Source organism: Ascaphus truei, chromosome 2, assembly GCF_040206685.1.
Source record: "Ascaphus truei isolate aAscTru1 chromosome 2, aAscTru1.hap1, whole genome shotgun sequence".
NCBI lineage: Eukaryota > Metazoa > Chordata > Amphibia > Anura > Ascaphidae > Ascaphus > Ascaphus truei.
Genome location: NC_134484.1, coordinates 427,875,753 through 427,895,887, shown reverse-complemented (window position 1 = coordinate 427,895,887; position 20,135 = coordinate 427,875,753). Strand labels below are relative to the sequence as shown.

Below are 20,135 nucleotides of genomic sequence, written 5' to 3'. Positions count from 1 at the left end.
ATCTCATCCTACCTCTCCCATCGTACTTTCAGTGTCTCTTCTGCTAACACATCCTCCTCCTATATTGATCTCTCTGTGGGGGTACCCCAGGGCTCTGTCCTGGGACCTCTTCTCTTTTCTCTGTATACACTCTCTCTAGGTGACCTAATAACATCTTTTGGGTTTAATTATCACCTCTATGCTGACGACACACAAATATATTTCTCAACACCTGACCTTACACCTTCTGTACAAACCAAAGTTTCTGAATGTCTCTCTGCTATATCTTCCTGGATGGCCCTCCGCCGCCTTAAACTCAACATGGCTAAAACAGAGCTCCTCATACTTCCTCCCAAACCTGGCCCCACTACCTCCTTCCACATTACTGTTGGAACTACCATCATTCACCCAGTAGCCGAAGCACGCTGCCTTGGGGTCACACTCGATTCCTCTCTCACATTCGCCCCTCACATTCAAAACATTTCTAAAACCTGTCGCTTTTTCCTCCGCAATATAACTAAGATACGCCCTTTCCTCTGTTGCTTGGCTGCTAAAACTCTGACTCAGGCCCTCATTCTCTCCCGTCTTGATTACTGTAACCTCCTGCTGTCCGGCCTTCCTGCCTCTCACCTGTCTCCCCTACAATCTATCCTAAACGCTGCTGCCAGAATCACTCTACTCTTTCCGAGATCTGTCTCAGCATCTCCCCTCATGAAATCCCTCTCCTGGCTTCCGATCAAATCCCGCATCTCACATTCCCTTCTTCTCCTCACTTTTAAAACTTTACACTCTTCTGCCCCTCCTTACATCTCAGCCCTAATTTCTCGTTATGCACCATCCAGACTCTTGCGTTCTTCTCAAGGATGTCTTCTTTCTACCCCCTTTGAATCTAAAGCCCTCTCCCGCCTTAAACCTTTTTCACTGACTGCCCCACACCTCTGGAATGCCCTTCCCCTCAGTACCCGACTAGCACCCTCTCTATCCACCTTTAAGACCCACCTTAAGACACACTTGCTTAAAGAAGCATATGAATAGCACTGTGGCTATTCTGAACACATGATACATAAAGCTTGGCCCCCTGCAGACGCACTTACCAGAACTCCCTCCTACTGTCTCTGTACGTTCTACCTACCTACCAATTAGACTGTAAACTCCTCGGAGCAGGGACTCCTCTTCCTTAAGGTCTAAAGCACTTATTCCCATGATCTGTTATTTATTTTATCTGTTATTTATTTGATTACCACATGTATTACTGCTGTGAAGCGCTATGTACATTAACGGCGCTATGTAAATAAAGACATACAATACAATACAATATATATAGTGCTGCTGATCTTATTTTATATATATATATATATATATATATATTTTTATATATATATATATATAGCATACATACACACTAAATCTTTTGGGTATTGCATACCACAGTGTGATTTTCCTATGAGCTTAAGGGCCTCATGCAGAGAGCAGCGAATTTTAAAAATGGCGAATTTCATAAAAAGGAGCTTTTTTGGAGAGTTTTAATCTCCATATGCAGAAAAGTGCGAATTCTGCTATGTTTAACATGGATGCGTCTGGCGAGTTTAAATTGGCGAGATGCGCGCTTCGGAAACATGTAAAAACAAATTCGCGCCTTTTTTTTTCCCTTTGCAATGGCCGCGAGCGCCAGTTTTTTTTGGCGAGGCAAAACGGAGACAATCGCGCCATTTTATTGGCGCGAACAGCCGCTAGATGCCGTTCGCGCCTCTCTGCATACGGATATATTTTAAACTGGCGAGATTGCGGTTCTCGCCAGCCGCGAGGCGAGTTTTACAAATAGAAATGAAAAATTGGCGCGATTTTCGGAAATCTCCATTTTCTGCTGTTTTCTGCGCGATTATCTCCAAAAAATGGCGAATTTCGAAAATTCGCTGCTCTCTGCATAGGCCCCTATATTCGGTATGCAACATACAGTATTTTTCATTACTAGTGCTGAATTGCTTGCATTGCATGGTCCACCAACTAGTGTAAAATAAAGCTGTTTATACAGCTAGGCAGTTATTTGACACGCGCAAGTAAAACTGATGGAAGTGCCACTCTGAAGTAGTTGCTACAGTGCTTTGCATGTCCAGGCTTGTTGGCAGTAGAACTCCCACTTAAATTCTACTGCAACAAATGCTCCTGTGTGTACAGACATACACATACACGTATATAGAAGATCATAGTGGATCGACAAGGGCTGAAGATGCTGATGATTATATATATATATATATATATATATATATATATATATATATATATATATATATATAAACCTTTCAATTGTATCCATTCAAAGAGGTATGATATAATAGGAATACAATGCCATATTTATAGACCATTTGTTTAGCACAACAGTGTAGTTGAGTTCATTATGCTCTAGGTTGCAGAAGAAATACTATCATAAAAGAATAGGGAATCTCTAAACTATCAGTTGGGGTTATTGGATGTGGTTATGAGGTAAACTTTAAAAGTTCACCAATCCGGCGCTCAAAAGTCAACAAGGTTGCTGAATAATGCTTGTAGAATGAATGTATATAAATAGGGCAACGGCTAACCTTCAGTATAAACCCGCGAAAATGGGGTTACTGGATGCCACAGTTCTAAGCTCATAGAGAACATTTTACTTTTATTGATTTTTAAATAATGACAAATTAATAGATAAGATATTAACCATTTTAAAATGATCTTATTATAGTCAGTGCATCTCTGCGATTTTCTTTTTTTTCCTGTGGCTCCAAGGAACCCCGGTAACAGCTTTATTTGCAGGTTTACTTCATAGGATTTTCAAAGATGGCTTCCTCAGACAATCAATAGTCCTCCCCCTCATTGGCTTGCGGGACATGCAGCTCTTGGCAGTCATTTTGATTTCCAGAATTGAACCTGAGACACTGACAAGTAAAACTGAAAGTAACACGTGGTTTAGCTCCAAAGTCTCGTCCCCTATTGAATTCTTTAAGTCAATATAGAGAGGAAAAAAATATTGGCATTGCTACTTTAAAGACAAGTATGTTTGGAATAATTCCAAGTATCCAAAATCTGGCAAAACAATGTTTTTACCTTAAACCATTCCAGTGAAAGGGTTAAGAAATAAGGCATACATGAAATCTGCATAACCAGCATATCAATCGTAAAAGGGTGGGTGGGGGACTTCTGGAACATGAGTGATGATTTCCCTATTTCATCTGTAAGGCTTTGGTCCCGCTGTGGCCATCCGCACGCGCGGCCGCGGGCCACCAGCAGCTTGCCCCCGTTCTAGATGCCCCCGCTGGCTCCTTCCAGCGTGGCTGACTGCGTGCTGTGACGCGTCAGCCAGCCGGAGCTACAAGGAGCTTGTGATTTTGGCCAGTGTCGCGTCACGTGACATCCCAGCAGCCAATCCGATTCCCCCCTCTGCTCCGATCCCCCCCGTTCCGATTTCCCCCTTCAGCTCCGATCCCCGTTCCGATCCCCCCTCTGCTCCGATCCCCCCTGTTCCGATTTCCCCCTTCAGCTCCGATCCCCGTTCCGATCCCCCTCTGCCCAATCTGATTTCCCCCTTCAGCTCCGACCCCCCTGCCAATTCCCCCCCGTTCCGATTTCCTCCTTGCTCCGATTCACCCCCCCCGTGTGTATTTGCCTGTGTGTGTGTGTGTGTGAGTGCCTGTGTGTGTGTGAGTGGAGGGGAGAAGGGAAGGAGCTGCGGGTGTGTGTCCTGGTTTTTTTTGTTAACTTTTGGCCGGCTCGGGAGGAGGGAGGGGTGATGCGCGAGAGGCAGAAAATTTGTATCTCCCGCTCCCTACAGACCGCAAGTAGCGGTCAATTGCCTGTCAGTGCCGCCTGTCTGCAGTGCGGGCGCGCTGACTGAGGGAGCGGGGCCTTAGCCTAAGAGTCAGCTCCCTCACTGTCTTATTTATCCTAACCTGGAAGAATCCAGACCCCCCAACCTCTTTATTACTTCTGACAGGGTAACTAAGGGCATCTTAACTATATGATGGCAGATGCAATAGATATAAAAAAAAAATTAAAAAGTTAATCTTTTTAGAAATGAAAAGGTTTATATGGATATAGCAAATAAGTAAATATGTGAAAGATGTAGATCCAGGGCATAATCCATTTTTAGAGTCAGGAAGGGATTTATTTTTCCCCCTTATGAGACACCAGCGGATATTGTTCTACTGGGGTTTTTTGTTTGCCTTCCTCTGGATCAAAATCAGTAAATGCAAATAAAGGATAAATATCTGTTTTCTAAATTCAACATAGGTTGAGCTCAATGGACATGTGTCTTTTTTTCAATCTCATCTACCATGTAGCGATTAATATCCCAGATTTGTAACAAATCACAAAACACACACTACTAACCCCTATTTCCTGATTATTTATGGCAATCTATGCATTGCTATAATGTAACCCCATCTTATCCTAATACCTAACAATTTATACAATTTATTTTTTCTTCCCCGATCTGACCTAAGATTAACCCCACAAAATAAATAACATGCATCCTGCTTAATCCCTTCCTAAGGGCAATTACCCTATATACCAATGAAATCTTTTATAGAATATCTAGTGAATTCAAATAACCTTGTGATTGGATTTACACTATAAAAACGGAGCAAAACATATCCAGCTATCCATGTACACTAAGTTTTTTTCAATAAGTGTATAGGTTCAGAACATAAATGTGATATGTTTTTTGTTTTTTGTTCCTTCTAATTAACTCAGTTGTACATTCTATTTTCACCATCTCCACAATATTTCCTCAGGCTATCATTGAGACCTTCCAATGTCCTTCATGAAAACATTCTCTTGATCTCTTTGAACAAAGTAGAACAGAACTGTTTTTACCAATAAACTAGTCTCAGTGATTTAGAAACTCCCTGGAGGGAAGATGAGGAGAATATGTCCTCTCAGACTTCACGGGCATTCACAGAAACCTCAATACCCTTCTCCTCCAATCTGCATTTGCTTGCACAACCATTATCCACTATAAAACATCCAGAGATCATTAATACAGAACAGGCTATCTCCTGACATTTCAGATATCTAAAAGTTACTAAAGAAGGGAGAGATTCAAAATGTGTATTGGCTACACTGTAAAGCTACGGATTGCTGCAATCTCTATGCTAGTAAGAGGGCCACTTCCATGAAATTGGCCGGACAGATGCCAGGATATATTTTAACACTATGGAAAATAGCTGAAGCGCTCAAATGCAGGTATATCTCAAAATGATAATAAGCCAGACCACTGTACCAGGGTACTAACAATTTATATAGTACCTATTGTGTCATATAATGGGTACTATCCTCCTGAAGACAGGTGGTGTGTGGTGCAACCCACTCACCATCAGTCTCATTGGCAGGTTCCCCTGAAAAATATACAAGTACTTACATCCTGGTAGGGCAGGCAGGCAGGCTGTGCCGCTACTCAATGCAATACAGGGAAAAGGGAGACCAAAAAGCGCACCAGCACAAACGGAGCAGGAAGAACCCAGGACAAAAAAATGATTAAAAGGGCACTTTAATGTGGCAAAAGACCCATCCAATGCATTTTGAACGTCGCAGCGTTCTTTTTCCTTGAAAAAGAACGCTGCGACGTTCGAAATGCATTGGATGGGTCTTTTGCCACATTAAAGTGCCCTTTTAATCATTTTTTTGTCCTGGTTTCTTCCTGCTCCGTTTGTGCTGGTGCGCTTTTTGGTCTCCCTTTTCCCTATATTTTAACACTCACTGGGTTGCATTTCCCCAATTCCATGTTACCATCACATCGTTGGTTGTGCAGATTTCCCTTAGTTCTCACTAATTCTGTTCCAAATGTTTCATTTTTACTAATGTGCTTTATATTGTGTACCCTGTAGGAACTCTTTCTTTAGAGATGTAGTTTCAAAATGTGGGTCATCTTTCACGTTTATCCGAGCCATAGATGTTCTTATAAATCATTCAAGAGAAATACTTGTCCAAAATATTTTTGAAGATTATTGCAAATAGGCACCAATGATGATTTTTAAAGAGGTTTAAAGCACTGCAGCAAATCATAGTAGTTAAAGCAGCAGTTCCCTCTGGACCCCCTTATTTTTTTTGAACATGTATAGGAAGCCATGGATTTCCGTTGCAAAACCATGCTAATTTCAGCTCTGGGCACCTGTGGCTTACCGGTGTACTTACCGGAGAAGTTGTCGCCGTTACTTCATGGAGGTCTTTATCAACTGCATCACATGAGGCCAATAGGAAGCCGAAATGGATGACGCTGCTTCCTATTGGCCCTTGGGACGGGGGAGATTTAAACCGCCCTTTTTTTTCCTGAAGAGGGCACCATCCCCTGATAGTATTTCTGTAATCAGTGGTCCCCGGAGTTTCAATTCATGTGCTTCAGCTCAGAAGACACCCTGCTTCCTAAACATCTAAAAAAAAAAAAAATTAAAAAGTAAGGTGAGCATTTCTTTAAATCTATATACCAACATAGTTATTGATGCTGCAGTTGCTACTGTACATACAATACTATTAGTACTATAATACTAGCAATCGATGTTCTGCTGTTTGTAGGTTTTTTTTTGGCTAATCATGGGTTTCAGTGCCACACAACCCTCTCTTTCTGTCTATTCAAAATCATGCAGCTTGCATTATCTTAGGCTAAGGCCCCGGTAACGCCGCTGTAATGCGCTCCCGCGAGATTGGCGGCGCGTTCAGCTGATCCCCCGGTCTGCATCTCACTGCAGGCAGAGAGACCAAGGGGGGTGGCGGGGGAGTGACGGGGCGCGGCCATGACGTCACCCGGCAGGTTCGCCCTCATTGGCTGAACCGCCGGGGGGTGTGCCTAATTGCTCGACGCGAGTCCTGCTCTCAATTCTTTTGAGAGCAGGAGCAACTCTCGCCCGAGCGCTGCGGCCCCCCCCTCACAGCGGGCCCGGCGCCATTGAGGGGAGGGCTGTCGTCCGTGCAGTGTCCGCCACAGCGGACGCTGTAGTAGGCAGCGGGGGCAAGGCCTTAACCTCTCCTCGCTCACTCCCTGCTCCTTGTAAACTCAGTTGCAATCTGTGTTGACACCAAGCATATAATTACAGTACACATGAAGAAGAGAAGTGTGTGTTTGGGGGGGTGGGGTGGGAGGGGTGCTCTTCATGATATATGTTATCTATTATGACAATATCTCATATTGGTCCATTAAAAGGTTTGACACTTATAACAAAAATTACAAATGGTGTGAGATTTATAATATATGACGTATTTAATTGTGGTAGAAGTATAACAAATGGTTTTATCGAGTTGGGAAGCCATGCTGAGGTGATTCATTTGCCGTTACTATTTTGATGCTATTTTAAGCTCCTCTTGTAATATACAGTGCTCCATTTCTTGATCTACCCGACACTGGCTACAAGAACAATCATAGTAACCTCAAAACAGACTCGCTTGCTGCCATGTCTGATCTCTGGCGTTCCTCTCCCATTACTATTTGTAAAGCTACTTCTCACCTCCTCATCAGATCTTCATTTAAAATACACCTATTTTAGAAGAATGTAAAAAGCCCAAAAAACACAAAGGACACCCTATCAACATCCCCTTGTCTTGTGTTCTGCTGTGCATTGAGATCTCATTTGCCTTTTATTTATTTATTGTATTTACTTATAAAATGTTTTACCAGGGAGTAATACATTGAGAGTTACCTCTCATTTTCCTGTATGTCCTGGGCACAGAGTTATGATGACAATACATGGTTACATTAAATGAACAGGGTAATACATTATATTTACAGACATTTCATGGAAATTAGAGAATCTATGATTTGGGGCGTATTTAATAGTTACAGACAAAGTTAAAATGTGAGACAGCTGAAGTCTTGAAATGACAAACTAGAGGTGGTTTTAGGTGGAATGGGACAACTCACCGCAGCCAACTCGCCGCCGGTCTACTCTCCCCCACTAACTCGTCACCACCGCCAGCCATCTCGCCACTAAGGTAAGTTATTAAGAGATTAGGGGGAGGAGGGATTTTAGGATAAGGGCTCCAGGGTTTTAGGATAAGGGGTTAAGGTTTAGCTTTTTAGGGTAAGGGGTTAAGGCTGGGGGTTTTAAATGAAGGGGTTAAGGCTGGGGGTTCTAAATGAAGGGGTTAAGGTTTTTAGGATGAAGATTAGTGTTAGCATTAGGGGTTAAGGTTAGGGGTTTAAGGGTAAGGGGTTAACATGTTATGGTAAGTACTTAACGTTAGGAACTTTTGATGTAAGCTTAGGAGGTTACCTTAGAGGCTAAATGGCCAGTGGCGAGCTTCTCTCGGAGGCTGATGGTTGCGGTGCATTGGCTGCAACAATTTGGCTGCGGAGGAGTGGCAGTGGAAGAGGGGCTGCGGCGAGTTGGCTGTGCAGGAGTGCTTGTGAAAGTGTGGCTTAAGTGAGTTGGCTGCGGTGAGTTGGCTGCGGAGGAGTGATTGTGGAAGAGTGGCTGTGGCGAGTTAGCTGTGGCCAGTTGGCTGCAGAGGAACTGCTGCAGCGAGTTGGCTGTTGAGGAGTGGCTGTGGTGAGTTGGCTGCGGAGAAGTGGCAGCGGTGAGGTGGCTGCTGCGAGGTGGCTGCGGAAAGTTGGTGGTGGAGTGTTGGCGGAAAGTTAGCAGCGGTGGAGTGGCTGCAGCAAGTTGGCGGCGGTGCAGTGGCTGCAGCGAGTTGGTGGCAGAGGAGTGACTGCAGCGAGTTGGCGGCGGAGGAGTGACTGCAGCGAGTTGGCGGCGGAGGAGTGACTGCAGCGAGTTGGCGGCGGAGGAGTGACTGCAGCGAGTTGGCGGCGGAGGAGTTACTGCAGCGAGTTGGCGACGGAGGAGTGACTGCAGCGAGTTGGTGGTGGAGGAGTGACTGCAGCGAGTTGGCGGCGGAGGAGTGACTGCAGCGAGTTGGCGGCGGAGGAGTGACTGCAGCGAGTTGGCGGCGGAGGAGTAACCGCAGCGAGTTGGCGGAAGAGGAGTGGCTGCAGCGAGTTGGCGACGGAGGAGTGACTGCAGCGAGTTGGCGGCGGAGGAGTGACTGCAGCAAGTTGGCGGTGGTGGAGTGACTGCAGCGAGTTGGCGGTGGTGGAGTGACCGCAGTGAGTTGGTGGAGGTGGAGTGACTGCAGCGAGTTGGCATCGGAGGAGTGACTGCAGCGAGTTGGCGGCAGAGGTGTGGCTGCAGTGAGTTGGTGGAGGTGGAGTGACCGCAGCGAGTTGGCGGTGGTGGAGTGGCTGCAGCGAGTTGGCGGCGGAGGAGTGGCTGCAGCGAGTTGGTGCCAGAGGAGTGACTGCAGCGAGTTGGCGGCGGAGGAGTGACTGCAGCGAGTTGGCGGCGGAGGAGTGACTGCAGCGAGTTGGCGGCGGAGGAGTTACTGCAGCGAGTTGGCGACGGAGGAGTGACTGCAGCGAGTTGGTGGTGGAGGAGTGACTGCAGCGAGTTGGCGGCGGAGGAGTGACTGCAGCGAGTTGGCGGCGGAGGAGTGACTGCAGCGAGTTGGCGGCGGAGGAGTAACCGCAGCGAGTTGGCGGCAGAGGAGTGGCTGCAGCGAGTTGGCGGCGGAGGAGTGACTGCAGCGAGTTGGCGGCGGAGGAGTGACTGCAGCGAGTTGGCGGCGGAGGAGTGACTGCAGCGAGTTGGCGGCGGAGGAGTTACTGCAGCGAGTTGGCGACGGAGGAGTGACTGCAGCGAGTTGGTGGTGGAGGAGTGACTGCAGCGAGTTGGCGGCGGAGGAGTGACTGCAGCGAGTTGGCGGCGGAGGAGTGACTGCAGCGAGTTGGCGGCGGAGGAGTAACCGCAGCGAGTTGGCGGCAGAGGAGTGGCTGCAGCGAGTTGGCGACGGAGGAGTGACTGCAGCGAGTTGGCGGCGGAGGAGTGACTGCAGCAAGTTGGCGGTGGTGGAGTGACTGCAGCGAGTTGGCGGTGGTGGAGTGACCGCAGTGAGTTGGTGGAGGTGGAGTGACTGCAGCGAGTTGGCATCGGAGGAGTGACTGCAGCGAGTTGGCGGCAGAGGTGTGGCTGCAGTGAGTTGGTGGAGGTGGAGTGACCGCAGCGAGTTGGCGGTGGTGGAGTGACTGCAGCAAGTTAGAGTTAGAGTCTCTGGTAGGTTGTTCCAGTCATGTGAGAGTGTGAGAGTCACACTACTCTCCCCTTAAGGCCCATATTTATTATGCTGTGCAGTAAATCCTATTTAATTGAATGGATCTGATCTCTTCTTCGGTGTTGGTAAGTGCCCTCATGACTCTTTGAATGGGGGACTTAGACTTGTAACTTACCACCACAGTAGATTGCAAGCTCCTCGGCACAAAGCTTCCTTCATTTGCATTTTAACTGCTTCTCTTACCTACATTGCAGTATTGTTCCTTTGTATTTAATGTATGTGTGTGTGTATATATATATATACACTGCGTGTAAATCATAACACAAACATACTCATACTTAAGATAAAAATGTATTGGTAATCACTGTACGAAAGAAAAACCATGATTTTATTCTCAAGAAATCCTCTCAGAACAGGCACTCTGCCCAGCATGAGAAATGTAAACAAGTGATCTTTCTAACGGCTATTTCTGCCAGGTGTGAGTCTCCATTTACTTATTCAACAGGGTGTGCTCCCATCAGGTAATCCTACCCTTCTGTTACTAAAAAGCTGACATATGCTTTGTGCCTCACGCGTCTCTTAATGGATGTGCTGGGGGTTTGTTTCTTGTCTTAATTTATACAGAAAAGGGAAGCAAAGCAGGAAAAGAATTGCCAGCATGTCCATGTGAACTGAATTCCGAGATCATTATCTGCGGAACTTACCTGTCTCAGGTACAGTAAGGAACTCCTTGTTCCTCTGCCGTTTAAGGATTAAAAACCAGTCAGATAACAAGCGATTGTGTAACGGTGGAAAAAAAGACTGTCATTATGGACTTGTTTAGGAAAATGTGTAGGGTAGTTGAAAATAATGCTGAAAATAATGCTGCCTATTTATAGTGAGGCAGCCAGAAGTATTTCTTTGCTTTTGTACAATTTTACATATCTTACTAAATTGACCATAATATTTTAAAACAAATAGATCAAATCAAAAAGTAACATCACATTATTTGAACTCAAAATCACAATAATGAATTAGCTCCCTCACACGCAAACCAAGAGCTATAAAAAAAAACACTGGACCTTAAATAATGAAACCCTTGGACACATAAAAAGCTTCAGCCTAAAACAAAGCAAAATAATCTTGTTATGAATTATATACACGGTGTCAAATGCCATGTCCTATCAATATACAGCCATTATTTTACTTACAATATCTTTAACGGGACTGACTGTTTATAGCTCCCTAGTGGGATATTAGCTCATATCCTGGGTGTCTCCTTCCCAAAACTTCACAGGGGACCAGATCAATATTTGACCTCTGTAATATTAAATTAATAAGAGCAAAGTCGAGGGCACTGTATAATCAGGAGAGTTACTATTCTCTAACGATTCGACACAGAGCCAGCCTTAGGGCAAGGCGTTACCTTGGTGCCCTGAGCGTTCAGGGGGGGCCCGTGCTCCCCCCTCTGCCTCCTCCTGTCGGCGCCTGAATCCAAATACTGCCTGGCTGGAGGAGGGTGCTGGGGAGTTCCCAAATCGGTGCAGGACCCAAGGTGGGGATGGGGGATAGGGTCAATGGTGGGTGCGTGTGAGTGGCTGGAGGAGGTGTGTGTAGCTGGGGGACATGCGCATGCGTCTGTATGTGTGCACACAAGGGGGGCTTACCTTAGGCCTCGATCAAACGGGCCGCTGCACGGACGCGCCCATCCCCAGCAAACAGAATAACGCGATTGGGGGCGTAACGTAAAAAATAAAAAAGTGCGTGTGTTTGTGGTTGGCTTGCGAAGTACACATGACGCGGCTGCCGCTTGAAATGTCAACTTCAGTTGAAAGCTAGAGTTGCAGCCGCGACAACGCTGCACTTCATCGCCGGGGGTTATTTTCTGTTTGCAAACTCCCACAGAACACAGCGAAAGAGTGGCGAACGTGCGCGCGCACGTAAGCACGCGCATGTCGCATCGCGTTATGTTTGAGCGAGGCCTTATGCGTGCAGCCTTCCTCCTGCAGCATCAAATTACGCCGTGACATCATGATGCTGCAGGAGGAGGGGCCCCGCTGCCGGCAGGCCTCCTTTGGCCCTGCCGAAGGTAAGGCTGACTCTGAATTATGCAGAGATGCCTCCTGTGCTTCAGCCAACTCCAGACTTTAAAACAGAATGGAAAATGTACATGTATCTGGAAAAAAATCATTTTAACCCTTTATCGCTAACGGGGTAGCTTGGTGGTAAGAACACTTCCATTGAAGTAGACGAACCCAGGTCCTATGTCAGTGTCAAAACGATAACTCTAAAACGTCATTTATAATAAAATGCGCTAAAAAAAGCAAACTGTGAAAAATATGAGAAACAATGATACCCAAAGCAGTTTGCAATATAAAGTGCAACTAAAATATATAACACAAAATAAGCCTTAGCTGATCGCTAAATGCTGCCTGACCTAATAGCGACTGAAAAACAGTCCCAAACTGTGAAGACTACAAAAGGAAGGCCTTGTGTGCTTAAAGGGAAACAAAAACAGGGGGAGAAAGGGAAAATCTGGTGTAATATGTTGATACAATGGAAGAAAACTCAAGTAGGGAGATATACTGTACATGCCCCTGATGCAGTGGTTGGAACTTCAAATGCATAGGGTGGAGTTCTGCAGCTGAGAGGGACCGTGGCAGACTGTGATGCATATCGGAACCCGCAGGTGATGTCACACCAAAACCGCGAGAAGTGTGCGGAGTGTAGAAAGAAAGCCAAGTGCAGGAAGGGGTGGAAAACCACGAGCTGTATACTGTAATACTCGTTTGTATGCTTTTTATGTGAGTGCGCTGAGTTTTAACTTTATTATATAGAACTAAAAGACATACTGTACCAAAATAATAGATTGTAAGCTCATATGGGTCTGTAAAAAAATTCCTACGTGCACTATTCTGTAATTGGGAAGCATTCGGAGTCCCATTGGGAGAACAGTGCTATAGACATAAAGTTATTATTATTATTATTACTATATACATACACCTTTTTAGTTGCATGCCCTGAGGAAAGAAGACCATCAGAAGTTCTAATAAGAGTTACCTATAGTTTACTAACACGTCCATAACAAGATCTCTGCATGTGAGCATATATATCTCACCACCTGATTTATCTTACATTGTGTATCAACATGCTGTACTACACCAGATTTTCCCTTCTCCCCCCCCCCCCCCCCCCCCGTGGTTGTTTCCCTTTTTGTTTGCCCAAGACCTTGCTCTTGGATTCTACCCTAAATATAAAATGTAAGTTCTTTATGGTGAGTACTCATTGTGCCAGTATTGTGCTGTGCAGCGTGCTGTATAACAAGCAAGGATAAGAGTATTATTACTATTGCTTTGCAATGTGTTGCAGGACTCTGCAGTGTTCATGGGGTTAATACAGAGGCTGGCACAGCACAACCTGCAGCCAGTGACTGGTTCATTCCACAGAAAAGACCAGCGATTTGTACCACATGTAACGACATGTAGCCTGTCACTGCTTTAATATACCCCTTCCTTCAGCATGTACATGATACAACGTAATTGATGCTGTTTATTAGGCATAGATGATTTTGTCGCTGGTTTCTAAGACAGGTAACATTACTACCACCCCAGACGTCTTACACAAAGAGACACATAAACTAATATATAACATTGTCATGTTTTATTGTGCTGTGTGTCAGGTAACAGCTACTCTAATTCTTTCTAAGGAAGAAAGACATTCCTATTACTGCTTTAACTGCATTGAAATCTTATTCAAAACACTTGAATACAAGTTGTGTTACTCATTCCAAAAATACATTTTAAGGCATTGTTAGTTATTGGGATACTTTATGATGCTTAATCCGGCCACCTCCCCTCATAAAAATAACCCTACCATTGCTGAAGACCTCAGAGGGTTAAAATAGGCAAGCAAATAATAAATATATATACATAACCTAATGTTTTAACTTGATATGTTGAAGGGAAAATAGTACGTTTGGCTTTGTAATTGCTGGAATGTCAAAAAGTGACACAATAACCCCACATTTAAAACCCTTGTCCCCCTAAGACATTTCAAAACATATTTTACTTTAAAAATGTCTTTTACATAACATACTTGTTGTATAAGCCAGGTGCACTTTTCATTTACAGTCAAATATTCATGTACAATATCTTTTGCGGGCACACTTAAATATGGTCACCGTTGAGTATTTTCCAAGAAACTTTGTAACTCAGTCCTTCACATTTTTAATCACAGAAGCATATATATTTCAACAAACCATGATCCCTTTATCCCCTCCACAAAAAAAAATTGTGTATAACATGGAATTTCCTCTTTCTAGAAATCAGGAATCCTGGCGTATATTTGGAAATATAGCCCAGGGGTGCTCAACCCAAGTCCTCTAGATCCCCTGCAACAGGTCAGGTTTTCAGTATATCCCTGCTTCAGCACAGGTGGTACATTCTTTGCCTGAGCCACTGATTGAGCTATCTATGCTGAAGCACAGATATCCTGAAAGCCTGACCTGTTGGGGGGGGGGGGGGTCTTGAGGACTGGAGTAGAGCACCCCCTTGCCCTAGCCTATATGACCTAATATAGCCCAGGTCTATATGACCTAATATAGCCCAGGTCCAAATGACCTAATATAGCCCAGGTCTATATGACCTAATATAGCCCAGGTCTATATAACCTACAAGGTTGTTACCACTAGGTATATTGCATTTACAGTAAGTTCTTACATAATAAATTATTTTAATATGAGTTTTGAATATAATAACGTTTTCTCATTTGCATGTAATTAATTAGGAGGTCTCCTCTCTGAGTGCACTATATAGGAGTTCTGCCTTCCTTGGGTATATGCTTAATTACTCCCTCAGACACACGCCTCCTTTACTGATAATCTGACTCGGTGGAGCAGGGCTTTAACTCGTCTTTGTATATTTGGAAATCTACTTCATATTTCTTACACTATCAAACATTACACTTTAGACAAGGTGTTAAATGCCGCATTGCTTCGATTTGATGGCTAATAGAAAAATATCTTGTGCACCTATGGCTTTAACAAGCCGGAATATCTAGCAATAAGCACCACAAGAGGGTCAGCAAACAGCAGAGTATCACAAGCGAAGCCAGGGAACAGATTTGATTTAAAGCAGAGATCAATTAGTCTATTAAAATGTGAACAAATGGAAGGAAGTGAATCAGCCTGTTGCAAAGTTTTTTTTTTTTTTAAACTATGTTTATTGCTGTCCTAAAAGTACTCAGGGAATATCATGAACAAATTGGTCCAGGAGATTAAAAGTCTGAAAATCCTGCGAGTGTCTAAAGTGGTTTGGTAAATGAATTGATACGAAAGAAAGAATTCACATTTGCTAGCATAGCCAGCCATTAAAATTAGCATGCTGTAAACAAGTGGAGTGCAGTGTGCAGGAAATCTGGTCATTGTACAATTTAGCTCCATATTCCAAACCTCAGTCCCACTTTATTTTTTTCTAAATTGCCCCTTCTTTTCCTTTTTCATTCTTCTTTATGACATACTTTAGCGTCCAATTAGCTAGTTGTTTTGAACTTCACGGAAATACTGATGTAAAATAATATGTGCGGAAGCTCTTGAGGTTTAAAAATGTCTGCAGGTTTCAGATGGCTATAGTATTCTTAGCTCAGATCTCTTGTCTTAAATAATCTCACAATAGAAGTACAGTATGTTCTCTCTATTTCAACTGCACACGTGAACAGGAGGAGTAGAGATGTACGAAACTTAAGCCCGAGTTCATGAACGTGTGGGGGAGACAGAGAAACAAAGTCCTATTTAGTAAAGTGCCCATTAACTTTAAAGCTGCAGACCAAGCAATATCCTACATATGTTTTTTTTAATAAATCAGTTCTGTACTATAAGAAAATACTTGTAGCATTTTTTAATTACATTTTTAACGTATTATAATGTAACAAGCATCTGTTCTTTCCATAGCAACCATTTACAAAGTCACATCCCCTTGCTCTTTTGAAACAGGCTCTGGCACACCCCTTTTTGAGCCCTGCCCTCTCTCTAGCAGTGCACCTATTGTATCTAGTGACTGGCTGGTCACATGGTCTTCCCCACAGAACTTTGCATCTTTGGTCCTCTTCTGCTGAATTGAGAGCCATCTAGTGAACCCGGAGACGAATCTTCGCTGATCGATCACAGGAGAACGGATCAATCGTCAATTTAGCTCATTACTTATCATTGTGTGGATTGTATTGATGCACATATTAAAGGGAAAAAAAAAAAAAAAAATGGTAACTTGGACTGTTGCTTTAATATCTGCCGAAACATTCATCTATTCAGCACATGAGAGATACCTATGAATATCTTAGATACCTAGAAGATAATCATAATTATATATAAATTATCTAATTTTCATTCTGTATCTATATAACCCTATTTCTCAAATTTGTAGGTGTGTTCGCTTACTAAATAGTACTGTCTCCCTGTCACCAAAAAATCCTACTTTAGGGTCTGACCTTAAGAAGGGTTGGTGAAACTATGAATTCTTGTTGAAAATGTGTGATCTTTGCTCATTTTCGAGCAATGTGAAATGTCTCGACTTCACCAAAAATAATACGTAAAACAAATTTGAGAACCACTTCTGGACATTTTCACACATTATTAACAGGAGATCATTTGTTCATTTCATTACGTTCTGTACACTATCATTTTACCAATGAAGAGCTCTCATGTTTGTCCCCTAAAAAGTATTACAACACAGCACAACTTAAAAAGTATTACAACACAGCACAACTATTAAATCCTTTAAATCACTGCTGGAAATATAATGCTGAAAAATACAAGACATAAGAAAAGCTAGTATTTGCTTCAGCCATTGTTCAAAAACCCATTATATACTCCTATCGTAACACACATTGCAAACTATAATGAAATAAACTCGCGTGTTCTGTTGTTGATTGTTGCTACATGGATTACAGGTAAACACTGCATGAGCGATCAACACTTGCCAGCTGCTCATGCGCATGCGTGATCGGCACTTGATCATCGCGCATGCATGATCAGAGTTTGCCGTTCACTCTTGGCATGCATGATCGGAGCTTACCAGTTGTGCATGCACATGAGTGACCGGCTAAACGCAAATCGCATATGCGCAGTGGGCAAGTGCCGATCGCACATGCGCACAAGCCATCAGCAAGTGCCGATCGTGTATGCGTGGTCTAAAAGGACAGAAAACCGGCACATCAACCCAAAAAGTCAGGACAGAGACCTTAAAACTGGGACATCTGATCACCCTCATTAGAGGCTATCAGTGGTGGGGGCACAAAACAAATTCTCTGCAGGCTTTTCCTATTTTAAAACAGAATTTCCTCCCCTCCCCAAAAAAGATTTTTGTTCTTTACTGTATCTGAACTGGGGGACCCTTGGAGCTTATCCATGGCCCCCCAACTTTCGGGGATCCCCTTGTTGCCGGTAAAATAAACTTTCAATACTTGGTCGTTTCTGTGAAAAAGCTACAGACATGCTCACGGGGTCACCAATGGAATGTCTCAACGGAATCTCCAGATGTTTGTTTGTTTATTGGCTGGCTGAGCGTGCCTCGCCATTTTGTGTACACCAGGCAAGTATTCTTGCCGGGTGCCGATGTGTCTCAGGAACCGGGTGATCCCAGGATGTCGGAGGACCACAGATCAGCTTCAGTTTCTGTATTTAGTATCACTTTGCTATTGATCAAATAAAAATGTAGAGACGGTAAGATTCAACAACTGTTACCTGGCTAGGTAATATGTAGTTATATTGGCATAGCCATTCATTCTATACATCATTGCCATGGTAATAGAATTACAACTACTTTGAACATTTTAAGAGAATAAGTAAAAATGACAAAAGCTATGTACAGTTTTCATGAAGCTGGAGCACGCCATATTAAGGAATGTCTGGCTGCATTCCCACCCCAGTATTTGCAATACTTTTGGAAATATATTTGGCTTCTAAAAAGGCATTTTGAGCATGTGTCTCTATGCCTCATCATGCACTTAATTTGCATTGTGTGCGTCATCTTCTTATTTGATAAGTGCCAACAGGAGCAGTTACCCAATGCACAAATTAGAATGGAACATTAAATTCTGCCTCTCTGCTGGTAATTCCTTTTTCCTTTCCTTTGTTTAAAAAAACTCTGCCAAGTCTGACTTCATAAACAAGTTGCTTACATTTGACACAGAGACAACCAAACAAAAAGTTCTTTTGCTTTGCATCTATATGCCCTTTTAGGGATCCCTGTTTTCCTTTATGTATTAAATCTGAAATATATACTTGTATATGTAAAATTAAATTAAGCTTTATAATGTACAATGGTGTATTAGAATACAGATGGTGAAGTAAGAAGAGCTGGAGAGAACAGGAATATGTAGCAACATCAAAAATTCCAATCCGGTTAGAAACATGTGTTCTGCATCCCCTAAATGCACACATATACATTTATAATGCTTACAGTAAATAGACTAATAAGCATATTGTTACATTAATGCTTTCCTAGTTAGCCCTGGATCTTGAACCGAGATCTAGGAATATAAACATTAGAGTCAAATTACAAATAATGAACTGCAAAATAGTGCAGGCAGTCTACGTTCTTTAGGAGAGCACATTTACTTAGATCTTTTGCACAAGTGTAGTTGAGGACTGACTATATTCTAAGCATAGCTTAGTTAAGATAGTTTATGTTTATATCTATCCATTGCAGTGGAAATCGAGACCATTAAAGATTGCAATCTATGTTTAAACTGGAAAAAAATGCACATTAACGGAAATAAGGAACATGAGTTTCTTTCCATTAGGTTATCAAAGCACTTCAATAAGCATTTTAAAACTAAATTGCATTTGTGATGTTTCTTTATGCGATTATTATCATGATAACAATCGTAGTAAATCCATTTATCATAGTGTTCTATTGTTAGCGAGTGAGACTAATTTATTTATTGTTCTAATTATGTTATTAGTTTAGAGCATGTAATAAAAGCATGAATTCTCTTTGATTTTGTTACTGAAAGACTAGGCATGCATCATTCACTATCTTTATAAGCAGATATATCTTTCTTGCATCCTGTTTTGATTGTCCAGTGTCCTCTTCTGTTCTCCTCCTGGCTCAATCTGCTTATTGACTTCGCTGCCAGAGGGCTGACATCTGTACTGGCAGGTGAAAGGTATAAGGTAAGGGGGCTTTCCAATCCTCCTCTTATGGGACCCGATGAGATGGCCATAGTTTGTGCAAAACTATTCACCCGCAAATTCTAACATGCGAGATGTGTATTTAGTAATTCATTGGTTATTCCTAATGTAACGGGTATTCCCCCCCCCAATCGCAGATCTGATGTGGGTGCAAGGAACATACGGTGTTACCATAGGTGTGGTGCATTACCTGTTGGCTCGCAGGAGGGCTGAGCTTCCGCCACGGGGAACCTGGGGCAATTATACTAGGGGTAACCACTTACTCAATTCAGCGCCTCCACCTGCGATGGCTCCCACCAGAGGGGGAGTGGTTCCTCGCAGGACAATACAATAATCACATACACGGGAATATATATATTAACGAGTGACTTTACTAACAAGCAATATAACATATCACGCAATACCTTTATATAACCTGTGTCCCTCTCTAGAGGAGACACCTACGGCGTCGCGCAGGACGCTTCCCCAACACCAGGTTATCCCACCCAGTGTCCCGAGAATCCCACCCAATGTCCCGCACTCTTGGAGAGAACGTGGGTGACTGCGCAGTCACAGTTACACTAAGGGGCCCGTTGGTGCACTTATGACTGTATGGTACCTGCCGAGCACTCCGGTACTCGGATCAGCAACTGGCTTCGCAAAGGGTCAGACGTGTGATGAATCCGTCTGATCCTCCAACCGAACTCCTTTGTACGCAGACCGCCAGGGCGGTCTCCCTCTGGAATAGTCTCTGCGGACCCCAACGTGGGTCCGAACCGCTGTACAGGAACCGCAGCGTCTGCTGAGTCCCTAACTAACACTTGGTACTAACGTGACAGGAACCCTAACCTAGGGCCTGTCCCGGTGGTACCGCAACCTAAAGTGGCTTTGGGGAAAACTCCTAGAGGCCTACCGGGGTTAATAACCTGCCCCACTCCCCTAA

The 20,135-nt window shown here is 43.6% G+C and overlaps 1 long non-coding RNA gene across 1 annotated transcript in view; it reads right to left on the bottom strand.

The window, feature by feature from the left end:
- The window catches only part of LOC142487809 (uncharacterized), a 55,307-nt gene that overhangs the window by 12,731 nt on the left and 22,441 nt on the right, over positions 1-20,135 (bottom strand). The window contains exon 2 of the long non-coding RNA XR_012799314.1: positions 6,145-6,380. This is a non-coding gene — a long non-coding RNA (uncharacterized LOC142487809). The remainder of the gene's footprint in view (positions 1-6,144; positions 6,381-20,135) is intronic.